The sequence below is a fragment of the Callorhinus ursinus genome, unplaced genomic scaffold, assembly GCF_003265705.2.
Source record: "Callorhinus ursinus isolate GAN/ISIS: 27379988/994484 unplaced genomic scaffold, GSC_fseal_2.0 scaffold1, whole genome shotgun sequence".
NCBI classification, from domain to species: domain Eukaryota; kingdom Metazoa; phylum Chordata; class Mammalia; order Carnivora; family Otariidae; genus Callorhinus; species Callorhinus ursinus.
The window spans coordinates 117,242,856-117,258,949 of record NW_027397063.1 but is presented as its reverse complement, the minus strand read 5'-3'; the positions used below and the strand labels follow the sequence as shown (position 1 = coordinate 117,258,949).

At 47.8% G+C, this 16,094-nt stretch overlaps 1 long non-coding RNA gene across 1 annotated transcript in view; it reads right to left on the bottom strand.

The window, feature by feature from the left end:
- Nucleotides 1–12,699: 12,699 nt before the first annotated feature.
- LOC141370925 (uncharacterized) overlaps nt 12,700–16,094 on the bottom strand; it is a 10,982-nt gene continuing 7,587 nt past the window's right edge. Inside the window, exons 2-3 of the long non-coding RNA XR_012375422.1 lie at nt 14,918–15,104; nt 12,700–13,088 (exon numbers count right to left, since the gene is read on the bottom strand). This is a non-coding gene — a long non-coding RNA (uncharacterized lncRNA). The remainder of the gene's footprint in view (nt 13,089–14,917; nt 15,105–16,094) is intronic.

Genomic DNA, 16,094 nt, shown 5'->3' with positions numbered 1-16,094 from the left:
TAACCACAGGCTGCTCAGTTTTTCATTCTCAAAACCCTTCTGTTGCCACCAGGATCCAGGCTCCCTATAAAGGGTCAGGACAGACCCTGGGAACCCTCCTCTCTCCATTCCAGTCTCTTCTTTATTTCCCCCTGTACCCCTGCCAGTCGGGGACCTTCCCTGACTGATATTCTTTATCTGGATGAAGTGCTTTCCTCTGCCTTTCGGACCCTTACTCCCCCACTATCCACTCGGCTGGTCCATCTGTGCTGGTGCACACCTCTTCAGACCCACCCTCCCCACCTGCCTTTCTCCTCTATGCCCACAGTTCAGGGTGCCATTCCTGAGCCCTGACCACACTGGGCCTCCCCACATCTGCATGTGGGGGACTCAGGCCCCTGTCCACTGGGAGAGTCAAGGCTGAGTCCTACCCCCCAGCAGGGTCCTCTCCTCCTTCCCTCACCATGACGTTGGTGATTGGCTCTGAGACAAAGGAGAAAATAGTCATTTGTGCCAAGCTAAGGGATATTTGGCCATCCAAGGACCATCTCACAAAGAGAAGCTAAGGCCAATATGCCTCTGTCCCAACTAGATACACTTGGTAGAAATTTTAGAAATGAAAAGGAAGAAAGAAGAAGAGGTCCCCAGATGGCCTTACCCTGCGGACAGCATTCTTCTTGGAGACAGTTGGTGGAGGTATGAGAGTAGGCGGGGACATGTGCACCCTGGGGTTGCAAGATCAGGAGAAAGGTCATATGGTACAGTCTGGTCTTTCAGGGACATTTGGGGGGGCACCTGACAAAATGCTTGACAAACATTTTTTTTTTAAAGATTTTATTTATTCATAAGAGACAGAGAGAGAGAGAGAGAGAGAGAGAAGCAGAGGGAGAAGCAGGCTTCCCACAGAGCAGGGAGCCTGATGCGGGGCTCGATCCCAGGACCCTGGGATCATGACCTGAGCCGAAGGCAGACGCTTAACCCACTGAGCCACCCAGGCGCCCCTTGACAAACATTCTTGAGATGGTTGCAGAAAGGGGCTGCCCAGGGCAGCTGGAGTCAAGGAAGTACCTCTTGGAGTGGGTAAGCCTGCGGCAGACCTAAATGGGCCTCCGTGAGTACTCACCTCTGTGTCCCAGAGCGACAGGAGCAGGGAGGAATCCCCAAAGCTGGGTGGGAAATTTACATACATTTCTTCTCCCTCTTCCTCCTCCTCCTCTCCTTCTCCTCCTCCTTCCTTCTCCTCCTCGTCCCCTTTGCCTTCCTTTCTCCTCCTCTCTGCAAGAAGGATGGAGGGCAGGGCCTCCCAGGCAGGGTAGAGCCGGGGGCCTCAGGGAAGCTTGCCTGAGCTGGTTGCCACACTGGCTGTGCAAGGTGGTTGGGCCAAAGGGTCAGCACAGCTCGGAAGTGCCAGAGGCAGGTGTGCACAGGCGGGCACTGGGTTGGCCACCTGGCTAGCACGTACGTCTTCGCTTACAGGAGGGGAAGAGAGGCTCGCCTAGTGAGCCAGTACTTTCTTCCTCCCAGCTTTGTGCCTCCCCACCTGTCTTGTCCCCTTCTCTCTGACAGCCCTCCCCCTGCAGGTAATGATTCTTTCCAGAGGACAGTGTGGCTGGCTGGGTCTGGAATCCCGCTCAGGAGAGATGTAGACCCAGCTCTCAGAGTAAGCCAGTCTTGATGCCTTTGCTCTGGAGAGTTCGGCTCCGAGGGGCGTGGCTGCATCATGGGTATGCGCAGGGCTTAGCGAGGGATTCTCCTTGGCCTAGACCGGGCTCCGGCTTGGGTCTGTGCCTGTGACATGGCCTCAGTCTGGCGTTGTGTCCTGACCTAGCAAACAGGTAAGTCAAAACCTTCCTAGGCAGGGTTTGAGCTGGGCTGCAGCAGCCATGAAACTGGGAAGAGAATGGTCTCTTCATTTCCCAAATGGTTGATCAGTGGAGGAGAGGCTCCAGGGCCCAGGTGGCAACATCAAAGGAAGACTCTGCTAGTTGGGAATTCTCTCTGCCAGTCTCCCCTGGACACTTCCTTTGGCAGGTTATGGGAAACGGGAAGCCCACCAGAATCTGGAGCAGGCAGCAAATTCACAGGAAGAACCCAGACATTGGCACGGGAGTTCCAGTGCTCCAGTTCCAAGAGCCAGGCTAAGAGCCTTCTGCTCTTTGTTCGTCTGCGTCCCCCCTTCCCTGTGCCCTCCCTCATCCGGGTTTTCCCCCAGTCTTCTCCTACCACTCTCCTTCCTTCCATTCCAGGTATTAAGGCCCAGAATCTCCACCAGGCATGGGTAGCCTCACAGAGTCTGTGTGTTTGGGTGATTAATTCCTCCAGACTCAGAGCATCCTTGAAATTAAGCCTCACAATGGTTGAGGAGAGTGCTGTCCTAAAAAGGTAGAGGAGACCTGACTTTCCAAACTGCACATAGCACTTGAGCCCCTAGTCTTCCTCTGTGCCCCTTGGCTTCTGATGTTCCTGCAGGCCCAAGGCTGGGATGATTCCTGCAGGTGGTATGGTCCCACACTGGGGAGGGAGCTATGAACACTGGGCCCATCTCCTCCGCCTGCTCTGGGGACTGTAACAGCCCCCAAACTCCACAGTCCTCAGTCCTGTGAATAAGCAGATAAACCACAGGAGTGTAGCCCCTCAGCTTATTCCTACCTGAGCAGCCATCATGCTGGGGCTGGGGATCTAAGAACTGACACATTCAAGACAGTAAAGAAGGGAAGATCATTCTGAAACATTGATGTGACCCCAAATACCTGCCTTTTCTACAAAGCTAACCTCGTACTGAGTGGGTACCGGTTTGGTGGACGTGCCGCTGCTACTTGGAAAGACCCTCTCTGTTATTGGGCAAGAGGCTGCAGGGCATGTAAAGAGCCCCCTACCCCCACCCCGGGGGGCTTGCAGGGTCCTTGTAGAAAAGAGCCCAGGGCAGGTTTCTGTGGCTTTGGGGGCAGGGCCAGTGTGATGAAAGGGTGCCCCCTAGTGAACCTCATCTCCAGCTGTTTCAGTTAGCTCCTCCCAGAGCTCCCAAGGGGAGTCTTGGGTACCTGAGAAGGGTCGAGGGAGGGTTGTTCAGAACAGGGTTTCATACAGGGGACAGGTGCCTCCCAGGCTCCTCCAAGAATGGATGAATAGCTCTAGTTGTGTTTCTGAGCTTTCCCCCTATTTCAGCCTCTCCTGGGCTTTTGCATGGTCCTTAAAGAAATAGCATCCATCTTTAACACCAACAACCTTAAGTCATTGCCAATGGGAAAATACCTTGCATTTGCTCACCTATTCACCTTTCCATGCATTTCTTTTCTGTATCTCACGTATTCATTCTACAATTTCCTGAGGACCTGCTCTGAGCCAGGCCCTATGAATGGAAGGAGGTCTCCCTCCTTGCTGATGCACGGGTCATTGGGTGCAGGGGAGAAGGAGGGTAGTACACTAGAGAGTGGAGAGTTCCACCTTGAAAGAAGGTACTATGCACGCAGGGAGGGTGTGACGGCAGGCTTCCTGGAGGAGGTGCTTGAGCTGAAGGCCAAGATGTACTGTGAAGTGTCTTTCCCAGGCTGGCATATGGGCAACTTGCACTTTCTAGTGCACAGACTCCCTGGTTCACTAAAACAGAAGCAGGAAATGTTGAGCCAGAGTTCCAGCCACCCATATGTCCTTCTCCAGGAGTAATCCTGGGAAGGAGGGATTACAAAGGGACACTTTGTGCTGTATACATGCCAAAACATCAAATTGTGTACTTTAAACAGGTGTTGTTTATTATTGCAACTATACCTCAATAAAAAAGAAAAAAATTTTTAAAAGTCTAAGAGTACTATACTGTAAAAAGCAGTGCCCTGTTCCATTCTTTCTTCAAGTTCCATTCCCAAGAGACAACCACTTTTAGGTCTTATGTGTTCTATCATTTAAACCTAAATTTAAAAAAATAGACTTTTTTATTTCATGGTGTTTCTGTTTTAGGTATTATCTACTATTTCCTACTATGGAAGATTAGTATATAGCTCTCTTACACACCACACACCACACACACACACACACACACACACACACGCACACTTCTCTTCCTCCATACTCTCTTTTTAAAAATAATTTTTTTAAAGATTTAATTTTTCAGTAATCTCTACACCCAACATGGGGCTCAAACTCACAACCCTGAGATCAAGAGTCACACGCTTCACCACTTCACTGACTTAGCCAGCCAGGTGCCCCTCTTCCTCCATTCTCTTGATGCGGGCACATGCCATGTTTTGGTTAAATTACTATTCAGTGTTTATATGACTGTGACTATTTAAATAGTATTAATAGCTGAACCACATGCTGTGCCATGTTTCTTACCCACCTTTTGTTTCTATTGGAGTTAAATATCTGCCTCATTCTTCATTTTCTTGTTGTGCTGCATATTTAGCATTAACTTGTGCCCAAATGGACAGACAGAATCCTAAAATTCCATTCCATGTTTTTTTCCTTTGTTCTGGGCCCTTTGTGGGCCCTGCAGTCTGGCACCTTGTGTCCTTAAGTGCTGAGTAGTTTCCTGCATGATTTTGTTGTTACTCTTCTCCAATGTAACTGTTCTCTTTTTTGGAACTCCAGTTATTTGGATGTTAGAACTCCCAAAGCAATTCTCTAAATTCTAAGTGATTTTTTTCCCCCGTTGTCTTTTATTTTTCTGGGAAATTTCAACCCTTCTATATTTTTGCTATCATTTTTAATTTTCAAGAGCTGTTTTTAATCCAGTGTTCCTTTTTATAATATCATCTTGTTTCATGAATTAATTATCTTCTCATATCTCTCCAGGAGTAGTAATTATAATGAAAATTGTTTTCTTATTCCAATCTTCACATTATCTCGGTTTCCTTGGAGTTCATTTTCTTCCGTTTGTTTGTTTTGGTCTCTGTTTCTCGTAGTTAAGGCTTCCCTCAAATGACTTTGATTCTTGGCTGTCTGGTCCTATTTAAGAAGGAGGCATTTAATGGCTGATGGAAGTCCCATGTGGATGCAGAGCTGGTTTCTTGGAGGGTCTCACAAAAAAAGGATGGGATAAGGTTCTGGCTTTGATGATGGGGACCCCCCACATAAGAATATATACGTCATTTCCCTTGGGCCAGTCAGTTTCCCAGTGAAGGACCCTCCGAATCTCCTACCTGGAGGCTGAAAGCCTGGCAGTCAGTGTTTTGAGAACAGAACAGGGAAGGGAAGCAGAAGGGGGTTGGGGGGAGTGGGCTATGCCAGACTCCCCCCGCCCCAACACACCACCTTCAGTCTCTCCAGTTTAGCAGCAGAGGTGGAGGGAGGAGAGTGGTACAGAATATGGTGCCGATCTTCTAATGTGGCAAGGGAGGGGACCTCCTCTTCCTAAAGCTTTCAACCAGCCCGCCTGGTTTCAGCCTCACACTTGCCCCTGTCTTGGAGGTGTTCAGTGGCTCCATTTGCTAAGATTGTTCGAGGCTCTGCTGAGCCTGCTTCTTCCTCTTCCCAGACCCTCAGCTGTGGGGAGAAAGCTAAACCCTCATCTGTCTGCATTCCATTTTCCAGAATTTTGTTGACATCTTCTCCTGCTCTCTCTCCTCTCCTGATTTCTTTTGCTGAGGGGTCAGGCTTCTCCTTTCCTCTCATTCCTGCCCAGTTGGCAGGTTTGGAGCAGAGCCAGGGTGAAGGCGCACTCTCTCCTCCCCATTTGGTTGGACTCAGCCTCCTCTTGATTTTTCCCACTGAGGTGGCTTGTTCCAGACCTTGTCAGGACTGGTGTGGGCACTCGGGGCAGGAAGCTGGCAAGTGCACAGTTGTTCAACTGGTTCTACGACTGACTTCAGGGCTTGCTTTCCCTGCTGTGAGCTGGGTTCCCAAACAGCTGCCCAGGATAAGCCTGGGGTCAGGATGCTTCTGTGACGGCTGTCCTTTGGATGACATGTGGTACTCTGCTCCCTCAGTACCGCAGGGCTGCCACCAAGACCTTGCAAAGTAGACTTGAGGCTTTTTCAGTTTGAGGGGAAATTGAGGTCCAGGGGCTGAGCTGTGGTTCCAGGAGGCATGTGGTACCCCCTTTCGATGCCACCTTACCTTCACCAGAGCTGGGTATCCAGAACAAGGACAAGGCTCGCTTCCACTCTTGCCCCCTTCATCTTGGTGCATTCACAGGAGAGGGTGACCGGCAGAACACTGCCTTTCCCAGGCCCACCTTGACGGTCTCCTGAGGGCAGAGTCTCTAGCATTTCAGCCCCATTGAACAGTTCTGTTGTTTGGGCAGGGCTCTGGAGTCACTGGGAAGGGACCATAGTGTCTGACTTCTTTTGTGCAGAGGCTCTCGTGGTGTGCTGTGTAGGTGTTGGCTCTGTGTGGTGCTCCCCAAAACCTGCGGTCGGATGTGCTAGAGAGATTCCATAAACAGTGTTCTTCTCTTAGAGATTCACAATGGCATCAATCTATAGGAAGTGTCTAAAAATCCCTGTAGAAAAGCAACCATATATTTTGTTTAAGGCACCCACACAAGCAAGGACAGGCTAAAAGAAATTAGACTGATCTTGGGAGGTATCAGGTGTAGGCAAATCAGAGTATAGAGGGGTGCCTGGGTGGCTTAGTCGTTAAGTGTCTGCCTGCGGCTCAGATCGTGATCCCAGAGTCCTGGGATCGAGCCCCGCATCGGGCTCCCTGCTCGGCGGGAAGCCTGCTTCTCCCTCTCCCACTCCCCCTGCTTGTGTTCCCTCTCTCACTGTGTCTCTCTCTGTCAAATAAATAAATAAAAAATCTTTAAAAAAATAAAATTAAAAAAAAAATCAGAGTGTAGAGTCTATCATCCTGGTGGAAAAGAAAAGAGCTCCAGAGCTGGAGACAGGGACAACACAGCCCACATTTAGGTTAGTCCTTGCTTAAACTCTGTTGGAAGCCCAGTGGGTCTTGGCTGCCTGGCCTGCTTCTTCATATCCTTTTGGCAAACGCTTCTCTAACTCCATCCCAGATCCAAAGTGGCTGCTGGTGGAGGAGGCATGAAAACCAGTACTGGGACACAGGAGTAACCCTGGAGAGGCACAAGGAGTTTCCTCTGAGGTCAGAGGAACACAGGTATATTGGCCGCAGGAAGGAGGAGGCAGGAAGGTAGAGAGGCAGAGACCTCCCATAAGTTCTCCTTGGAGGGCTAATGTCCCCTGTATATTCCAGACCTCTCCTTTTGGGTCAGTGTCCTATAAAGGTGCTGCCAAGAAAGCCATCTCATCTCAGTGAGGAGCAACTGGCCAAGGGAGGAAGGTCCAGGGTACTGGTAGGGATGGAGGTGTGGGGTGGAGGGGTGGGGTATGGCAGAGCTGAGGGCAGAGCCCCTGGTCTCTGCAGCTGGGAAGTCCTTAATGCTGAGATGGGGCCAGCTGTCCCTTGCACCTCTGCTGCCACTGCCCCCAGGGCCCCCAAAACCCCTGTCGATGCCATAGTCAGGAGACAAGGGACAAGGCTCAGCCCAGGCCTTCCAAGATGGGAGGGGGAGGCAAGTCTTCTGGGGCTCCTTTCCCTTTCCTTTCCTTCCATGCTGCCTTCAGCTCCTGCTTTTCCTTCATGTCACCCTGATGGGCATTTCCTGGAGATGGAGGGGTGGACCTGTGAGGTGCTGACGGCAGCAATTCAGGGAGCCTCCCCCTGTACTTGGGGGAGAAAGACAAGCCTGCCTCTCCTCTTCTGTAAAACCAGCATCATACCAGAACCTACCTCAGACAGGGGGTTGTTGGGAGCATGAAATGGAACATTCTTTCTAATGGCATCCAGGATGTGCACGGAATAATACCCTCTCCACAGAGCAGTTGTCTAGATTCTCACCTCACGGAAGTTAGCAGTGGGACCTCCCACATGTCACCTTCCCCCTCGCTAAGACTCAAGGGCAGTTCTGCAGCAAGCAACAGGCTCGGCCAAAGCCGTTCATGAGGACAAGTTTTATCCCTCCCGAATCTTTCCTCTTGCTTTGGCACAAGCTGATCGAAACATTTTACCTTGTCATTTGTCCCCTACTCACTCCCGTCAGATCTTTTATCAAATATCATCTTCCAGTATGACCTTCCCTGATCGTACTGAATAATCATTATTTATATTGCAACCTACCCCATTCCCTGTTCTCTTCTTTCCACTTTTTCCTCCATCAACTTTTTGCCTTTCTACATGCAATTAATCTCACGTATGTATTTGCTTATTGTTTGTCTCCCTTACTAGAATGTAAACTATGCTATGTTGGAGAGTTTTGTGTTTTGTTCATTGCTGTATCCCTGATGGCTAGAGAAATGTTTGGCACATAGTAGGTGCTGTGTAACTACTGTTGAACGAAGGGAATAAACTCATGGACATTTGTTCTTGCCAAGGCAAGATCCATATTGTTTTATAATTGTTGGCTGCCTACAAGAATTCGCACCCCCCCCAACTCATTTAAGTTGCTTATAAAGCACTATAGTAACATCCCTTTGGTTGTAAGATGGGCACTTATGGGGTATTTGTGTGACTGGTCTCAATCCATTAAACTCCCCTGAGGTTTAATTGGTCTAAGTGGCCTCTGCTCTTAAAGTGAGATCACACTGGGCTCGTTAGAGGCTTTACACAGTACACAACCCAGTGGGTTTAATTTGTTTAAGGTTAGTATCTGATGTTGAGTGAGTTTTGCAGACGTAATGTCCTAAACCTTGTGTATCAAGGATTATGCTTGGGTGTGAATATTAGACACCACACAAGAGTGGCTTAAACAAGTTAGGGATTTATTTTATTTTATTTTTATTGAAGTATAGTTGAAATACAATGTCATATTGGTTCAGGTGTACAAACTTCACAGTGATTTGACAATTCTATACAGTGCCCTATGCTCACCATCTATCACCATACAACTTTATTACAGTATCTTTGATTATATTCCCTATGCCCTACTTTTCATCCTCTTGAATTATTTATTTCATAACTGGAGATTTGTACCTCTTAATTTCTTTCACATATTTCAGCCATTCCCCTAATCCCTTCCCCTCTGGCAATGACCAGTTTATCCTCTGTTTTATGATTCTGTTTCTGTTTTTTGTTTGTTTGTTTAGATTCCACATATAAGTGAAATCATATCGTTTTTTTCTTTCTCTATCTGACTTATTTCACTTAGCATAACACCCTCTAGGTCCATCGATGTTGTCACAATGGCAAGATTTCATTCTTTTTTATGGCTGAATAATATTCCTGTGTGTGTGTTGTGTGTGTGTGTGTGTGTGTGTGTGTGTGTGTGTGTGTGTGTTTATCACATCTTCTTTATCCATTCATCTATGGATGGACACTTGGGTTGCTTCCATAACTTGGCTATTGTAAAAGAAAATGCCGTGGGGCACCTGGGTGGCTCAGTCAGTTAAGCGTCTGCTTTCAGCTCAGGTCATGATCCCAGGGTCCTGGGATTGAGCCCTGCATCGGGCTCCTTGCTCCATGAGTCTGCTTCTCCCTCTGCCCCCCTACTCCCCCACCACTCATGCATGCATAGGTGTGCAATGCTCTCTCACTCTCAAATAAATAAATTTTAAAAATCTTAAAAAAAAATGCCGCAATAAACACAAGGGTGCATATATCTTTTTGAATTAGTGTTTTCGTTTTCTTTGGGTAAATACCCAGTGGTGAAATTCCTGGATCACATGGTATTTTTAATTTTTGTGGAACCTCCATACTGTTTTCCACAGTGACTGTGCCAATTTACATTCAGACCAACGAAGAGTGCATGAGGGTTCCCTTGTCTCCTGGCACAAAAATAAACACATAGACCAATTGAACAGAATGGAGACCCCAGAAATAAGCCCATGCATATATGGTCAATTAATCTATGACAAAGGAGGCAAGAATATACAATGGGGAAAAGACAGTCTCTTCAACAAATGGTGTTGGGAAAACTGGACAGCCACATGCAAAAGAATGAAACTGGACCACTTCTTATACCGTACACAAAAATAAACTCAAAATTGATTAAATCCCTATATATGAGACCTGAAACCATAAAACTAGAAGAAAACATACCTAATAATCTCCTGGACATTGGCATTAGCAACATTTTCTTAGGGATGTCTCCTCAGGCAAGGGAAACAAGAACAAAAATAAACTATTGGGACTACACCCAAATAAGGAGGTTTGCACAGCAAAGGAAAACCATCAACAAAATGAAGAGGCAACCCACTGAGTGGGAGAAGTTAGGGATTTACTTTTCTCTCACAAAACATGAAATCTGGAGGTGGGTCACCTAGGGCTGTTATGGTAGCTCTCAGCATCTTTGGTGTCCCAGGCTCCTTTTCTCTTTCTGCGCCTTCATCTTTTGCCCACAGCTTCTAGAGTGAGCCGCATGGTTGCAAGATGCAGCTCTAGCTATCAAGTCAGCCTCCCAAATATTAAGAGGGTTAAGGCTAAGAGGAGTCAGGCAAGAGGGTGCATGCCCCCTGAGTCAATCTTCCTTTAAAAAAATCCAGGCTGGGGGCGCCTGGGTGGCCCAGTCGTTAAGCGTCTGCCTTCAGCTCAGGTCATGATCCCGGGGGTCCTGGGATCGAGCCCTGCATCGGGCTCCCTGCTCCGCGAGAAGCCTGCTTCTCCCTCTCCCACTCCCCCTGCTTGTGTTCCCTCTCTCACTGTGTCTCTCTCTGTCAAATAAATAAATAAAATCTTCAAAGAAGATCCAGGCCTACCATCTTTGATTTTAATTGGAACATTTAGCCTATTTATATTTAATGGAATTACTAACATATTTGGGTTTAAAACCACCATGTTACTGTTTGTGTTTTATTTGTTTCACTTGTTTTATGTCCCTTTGTCCTCCTTTCTTGCCTTATAAGTACTTTTTATTATTCCATTCCATTTGGCTTATTGGTTATATAATCTTTTATTGTTATTTTCAGGGTTCATACAATATGTCCCCTTGACTTCTTAAAGTTTAATATAAGTTACTAGTTTTACCACTTCCAGGACAATGCAAAGATTTCAGAACACGTTAACGCCATGACTGCCCTCCCGTCGTTGTGTCATGAATTTTAATTCCACGTATATATTTTTTAAAGATTTTATTTATTTGATGCAGGGGGAGGGGCAGAGAGAATCTCAAGCAGATTCTGTGCTGAGCACCAAGCCCAACACCAGGCTCAATCCCACGACCCTGAGATCATGACCTGAGCTGAAACCAAGAGTCAGGAACTCAACCGACCGACCCACCCAGGCGCCCCATCATTCCATGTATTTTAAGCCTCACAAGACATTATTATGATTTTCTTACATATCATCAATATTCATTTCGTTGTACCCACTTATTTACCCTTGTTGTCGCTCTCCATTCCTTTTTTCATCTCCATGCTCCCACGAGGGGTCATATTCCTTTTGCTCTGTAAGTGTTCCCTGAATGAGGGTTTGCCAGTGGCAACACTCCCCGTTTTTATTAGTTGGAAATGTCTTTATTTCCTCCTTCCTCTATGTCTGGATAGCCAACAAGGGAAGGCCCCCGTAGAGCCAGACTGCCTTCCTGGAAAGTTCACACCCTGTATCTTGGGTGTGAGAGGCATCGAGTAAAGCCAGTGTTTGACAGAAGTCAGAGGCAGTCATTCAATTCGGACTGGGTCCAGGGGATCAGATCTGGCCCTAGTCAGATTTTGGAAGGAGAGCTGCTCTTGGCAGCCCCTGTGACAAATCAGCATTGTCCATCGGGCAGCCCGGGCGTCAGGGACTCAGGGTCCAGCCTCCCTGTGGGCAGGTGGTGTGGGAAGGAGAATCACTTGCCCACACAACAGAAGAACTTTATCAGGCCTACTTTCTTCATAGGGAACTCAAAAAAATATTTTGTAAACTGCTCTTCCCATGAATTCCCCGTATCAGGCTAAGGCCTGTGCAGATACAAGTGAGTGGTCTTTAGTGTCCCCGGCTCCAACCAACGCTGGGCAGCCAGAGTGGTTCTGGCTGGAATTCTTAGACCCCGACCCAAAGCGAACTGGTGGCCCCGAGGATCCCAGAGTGAATCAGGCGGTTCAATTCTTCTCCAGGTGGTATCCCTCTGGGCTGGGATCTCAGCAGCCCAGCCCCCACATCCTATACCCACAACAAGCAGGAAAGCTGGCCAGGCAGGGAGGCATCCGACAGGCTCCTTCCTCCCCTCAAAATCACAAAGCCCCACCTGCGGAGCTGAGTAACTGCCTCTATCAAGGACACAGGAAACAAACAAAATAGAAACACAGCTTACCTCTATCTGGACTCTGAGCTCTCTCTGGAGCCGGAAGAAAGTTGGAATGCATTTCTGGTGGGCTGCTTATGTTTAGTTATTTTTCTACAGGCTAAAAAGGGAAGCTAAAAGTCTTTCCTTTGTGAAGTTTTATTTTGCTGAGCAAAATGAAAACTCATTCTAGATTGTTCCTCTGTCTGGAACACTTTTCCTCCCGGATGCCCATGGCGCATGCTCTCCCTGCAGGGTTCTGCTCAAATGGCACCTTCTCAGTCCTCTCCAAACTCCCCATTTAAAAAGCTACAACCACTGTCCTTGTGCCCCCTACTCCCCACCTCACGAGCCACCGAAACCCTGGCAATTTCCCATTCCCCTTCCCTGCTTGATTCTTTTCTGTCTTTATTTATCATCTGCCTCCTCTTACTAGACTGTCAGCTACATGAGGGCAAAGACATATGTTTTGTCCTCTGCTGTGTGTCAGGGCCAAAAAGAGTGCTTGGCACATGGTTGGTGTATGAATTCTATATTGCCTCATAACAAAGTACTCCAAAATGTAGAGGCTTGAGACAACAGCATTTATTATCTGCGGGTCAGGAACATGGATGCGGGGGGCTGGGTCCCCCACTCAGCCTCTCTCACAAGGGCTGCCGTGGTTGTGCTATCCTCTGAAGACTCAAGTGGGGAGGACCGGCTTCCAGCTCACAGGGCTGTTGGCAACATTCGCTGTCTTGCAATCTGCTGACTGAGGACCTCAGATCCTCACCAGGCTGTTGGCCAGAATCTGCCCTCCATTTCCTGGCACTTGGGCTTCTCCTCAGAGCGTCTCACAACGTGGCGGCTGACCTCATCAGGGTGAGTAAATAAGAAGAACCTCGGAGAGAGCGTGAGCAAGATGGAAGCTGCTGTCTTTTGTAAACTGATGTTGAATTTGATTTCCCATCACTTTGACTGTATTCTAGTCATTAGACGCAAGTGATTAGGCCCAGGGCACACTCAAGGGGAGGGGATTACACAAGAACACAAGGACCAGGAAACGGGATCACCGGGAGCCATTTTAGAAACTGCCAACCACATTTGACTTTCAATTAGTGTTTGTTGAATGGATGGATGAGTGAATTTGGACACATACGGAGGGAGAATAGAGATAGGTAGGGGCATACTGCCGCTAAGAAATTGTTTCCTTAGTACACTGGAAAGCCAGGGGACATGGGCATCAAAGGGCTTGCCTCTTTCCACTTGTCACATGCTTCATTTTCAAGATCAGTTAACTTCTACTCTGATTCCAGCTCCTCCTTCACCCACATAAGACATACAGACAGGAGGACAGTTCATTCTTCAGAGAGGTGAAGACCCTGGCAAGCTTACATACTGGGCTCAGAGGTTTGTGAGTTGCTTTCAGAGGAAAGGCTGGGGAATTTGTTAATTCGGGAAAAAGCACATTTTTTCCCACTTGCACAACTCAAATAAGGCTGAACACTCCCCTGCTGGAATTTTCCAAACCATTTCCATTTCTCAGATGGAGAGAAGGAAATTTGGACAAAGCAAAGTCTTGTTTTTGAGGGAGAAATGAATTATATCTGTGGCGTACCTTTTGTGTGCTCAAGCACGAGCTTGCATCTCAGGGATATAGAAGAAATGAAGATGCAGGAGGGGCGCCCAAGTTGGCTGCAGGGACCAGGCTAGCATTAAGGGGATAACAGGGAGGCATGGGGACAACACTGCCTCAATGTGGTGTGCCACTGGAGATCAAGAAGAGAGGATTCATAGCGCTGACATAGCAGGGAGAGGTTCTGGAAATAGGTGGGTTGGAGCTTCCCTTTTGAGTATGAACAGTGTTTGAATTGGAGGGCATTCTATGCAAGGAGCAGCATAGGAGAATGGCCCAGAAATGGGAATTGGTGCAGTATGACCATGGGCAGACAAATAGGCCTGAATAAACGGAAGGTATGTACGTGGTCACAACTCAAAGTAATGAGACTCTGAGGGGCAGGACCTTCCTGAGTTTAGACGGTGGGATTAGTGAGACTAGTCTTGGAAGGGAAATGAGGAGAATACTAAATTTTGGAGGGTAGTTAGCTCATCTCTGGGCCCAGAGCTGAATAGCCCCCAGGAACAATCTGTGGTGGGGCAGTGGGTGGGGGCGCCACACTGTCTTCTTCCTGTCAGAAGCTGCTGAGGAATACAAGTGGGTCTTTGTAATAGCTCTCAGGGGAACAACAAAGTTCACCTGGATTCTTCGTGGTCTGCTCTAAGAGAAAACTCCCCCACAGAGACAAAAGACAGGGTCCCACAGGACTTCCTGTGGCCCCCGCCTCTTTCCTCTCCTAGCTGCACCCACACCCCCTCCCTTGCTCCTCACCTCCTGTCTCTGCTTTACTTTCCGGCACTGTATTTACCGCTACCTGACACTTGTGTGTGTTTACTTATCTGTTTTGCATATGGTCTGTTTTTCCCACTGCAATATAAGCTCCACGAGGGCCGGGATTTCCGGATGAGTGCCTCGCATAGGAAAACACTCAGTATCTGTGGAACGGAAGAGGCCCTGCCTGTTACAAGGTGATAAATGGTGCTAATAAGGTGTCTGATCTGGTTAGGAAGACGGGGTCCTCGATTTGCTGCCTTGCCCATGGCCAGGGCCACTGCACCTGTGTATGTGCGCACCTCTACCTGCAGAGAAGAGCTTGCCCTTGCTGGGAAGAGCCTCCACCTCCGTCTGGACAAAAGGGAAACCGCAGGGGACGCAGCCTCCCTCGGGGTCCCACAGGTGCCCCTGCTTTGACCCACCTGAACGGCTCAACTTCTCCTGTCTCTGAGTTCGGGGCTTCTGCAGCAGCCTCTGCCTCTACCTCCCCAGATGCCTGTGGGAGTTTCATCTCTGCGTTCGGCCTGTGTCTGCGTGAGAGCCTGGCTGGAAAGGGCAGGCGGAACTGGGGTCTTCTCTTCTCCTCACCCATTCTTAGCCCAACAAGCACTAAGAAGAAGGGTTTGTTGGTGGTATTTCAGAGGCTCCATGAACCCATAAAATATGCTTCATTTTTCTCAGAAAATGAGCCATTTTTTCCCTCTAATGTTTTCATATGGTGTCCAGAAGTCCCTGGATTTCCTGGAATTTATATGAAGAATTCCAGCCATTCCAGCCATAGTTTTCACACACACAGCTCCTGCCAACAGACTTTGGCCATCTGGGGGCAGCCTGTGGCGGTGGGGTGAGCTCTACTCTTGAGCTCTAGCGATCTGGCAAGGGCTTCTTTGCTGAGCCCCTACATGCTTTTGGATATTTTTTAAAAACAGTCCTATTGAGGTATCATTGACATACAATAAACTACACTGAACAATGGGCTAAGTTTTGGCTTAATATACACACCCATGAAATTGTCACCATAATCAAGGTAATGAAGATCTCCATCACCCCCAAAGTTTCCTGTGCCCCTTTATAGCCCCTCCCTTCACCCCTCCCCTCCCCAGGTAACCACTGATCTGCTTTCTGTTCCTATATATGAATTTGCCTTTTCTAAACTTTTACAGAAATGGAATCATCCAATAGGTACTCTTTTTGTCTGGCTTCTCTCACTCAGCATAGTTTCCTTGAGATTCATCCATGCTGTTGTCTGTCTCAGTAGTTCACTTTCTTTGATTCTAGGTAGTATTGCATTGTATGGTTCTACTGTAGTTTGATAATCTATTCATCTTTTGAAGGACCTTTGCTCTTTTTGCCCAGGTTTTGGCTATTATAAACAAAGCTGCTAAGAATAATGACTAACACGACATCATGAAGATTTACTCCTATGTTTTCTGGATTCTCTATTCTCTTGATTTATTTATCTTTACTCTTTCTTTCTTTCTTTCTTCTTTCTTTCTTTCTTTCTTTCTTTCTTTCTTTCTTTCTTTCTTTCTTTCTTTCTTTCTTTCTTTCTTTCTTTCCTTCCTTCGTTCCTTCCTTCCTTCCTTCCTTCCTTCCTTC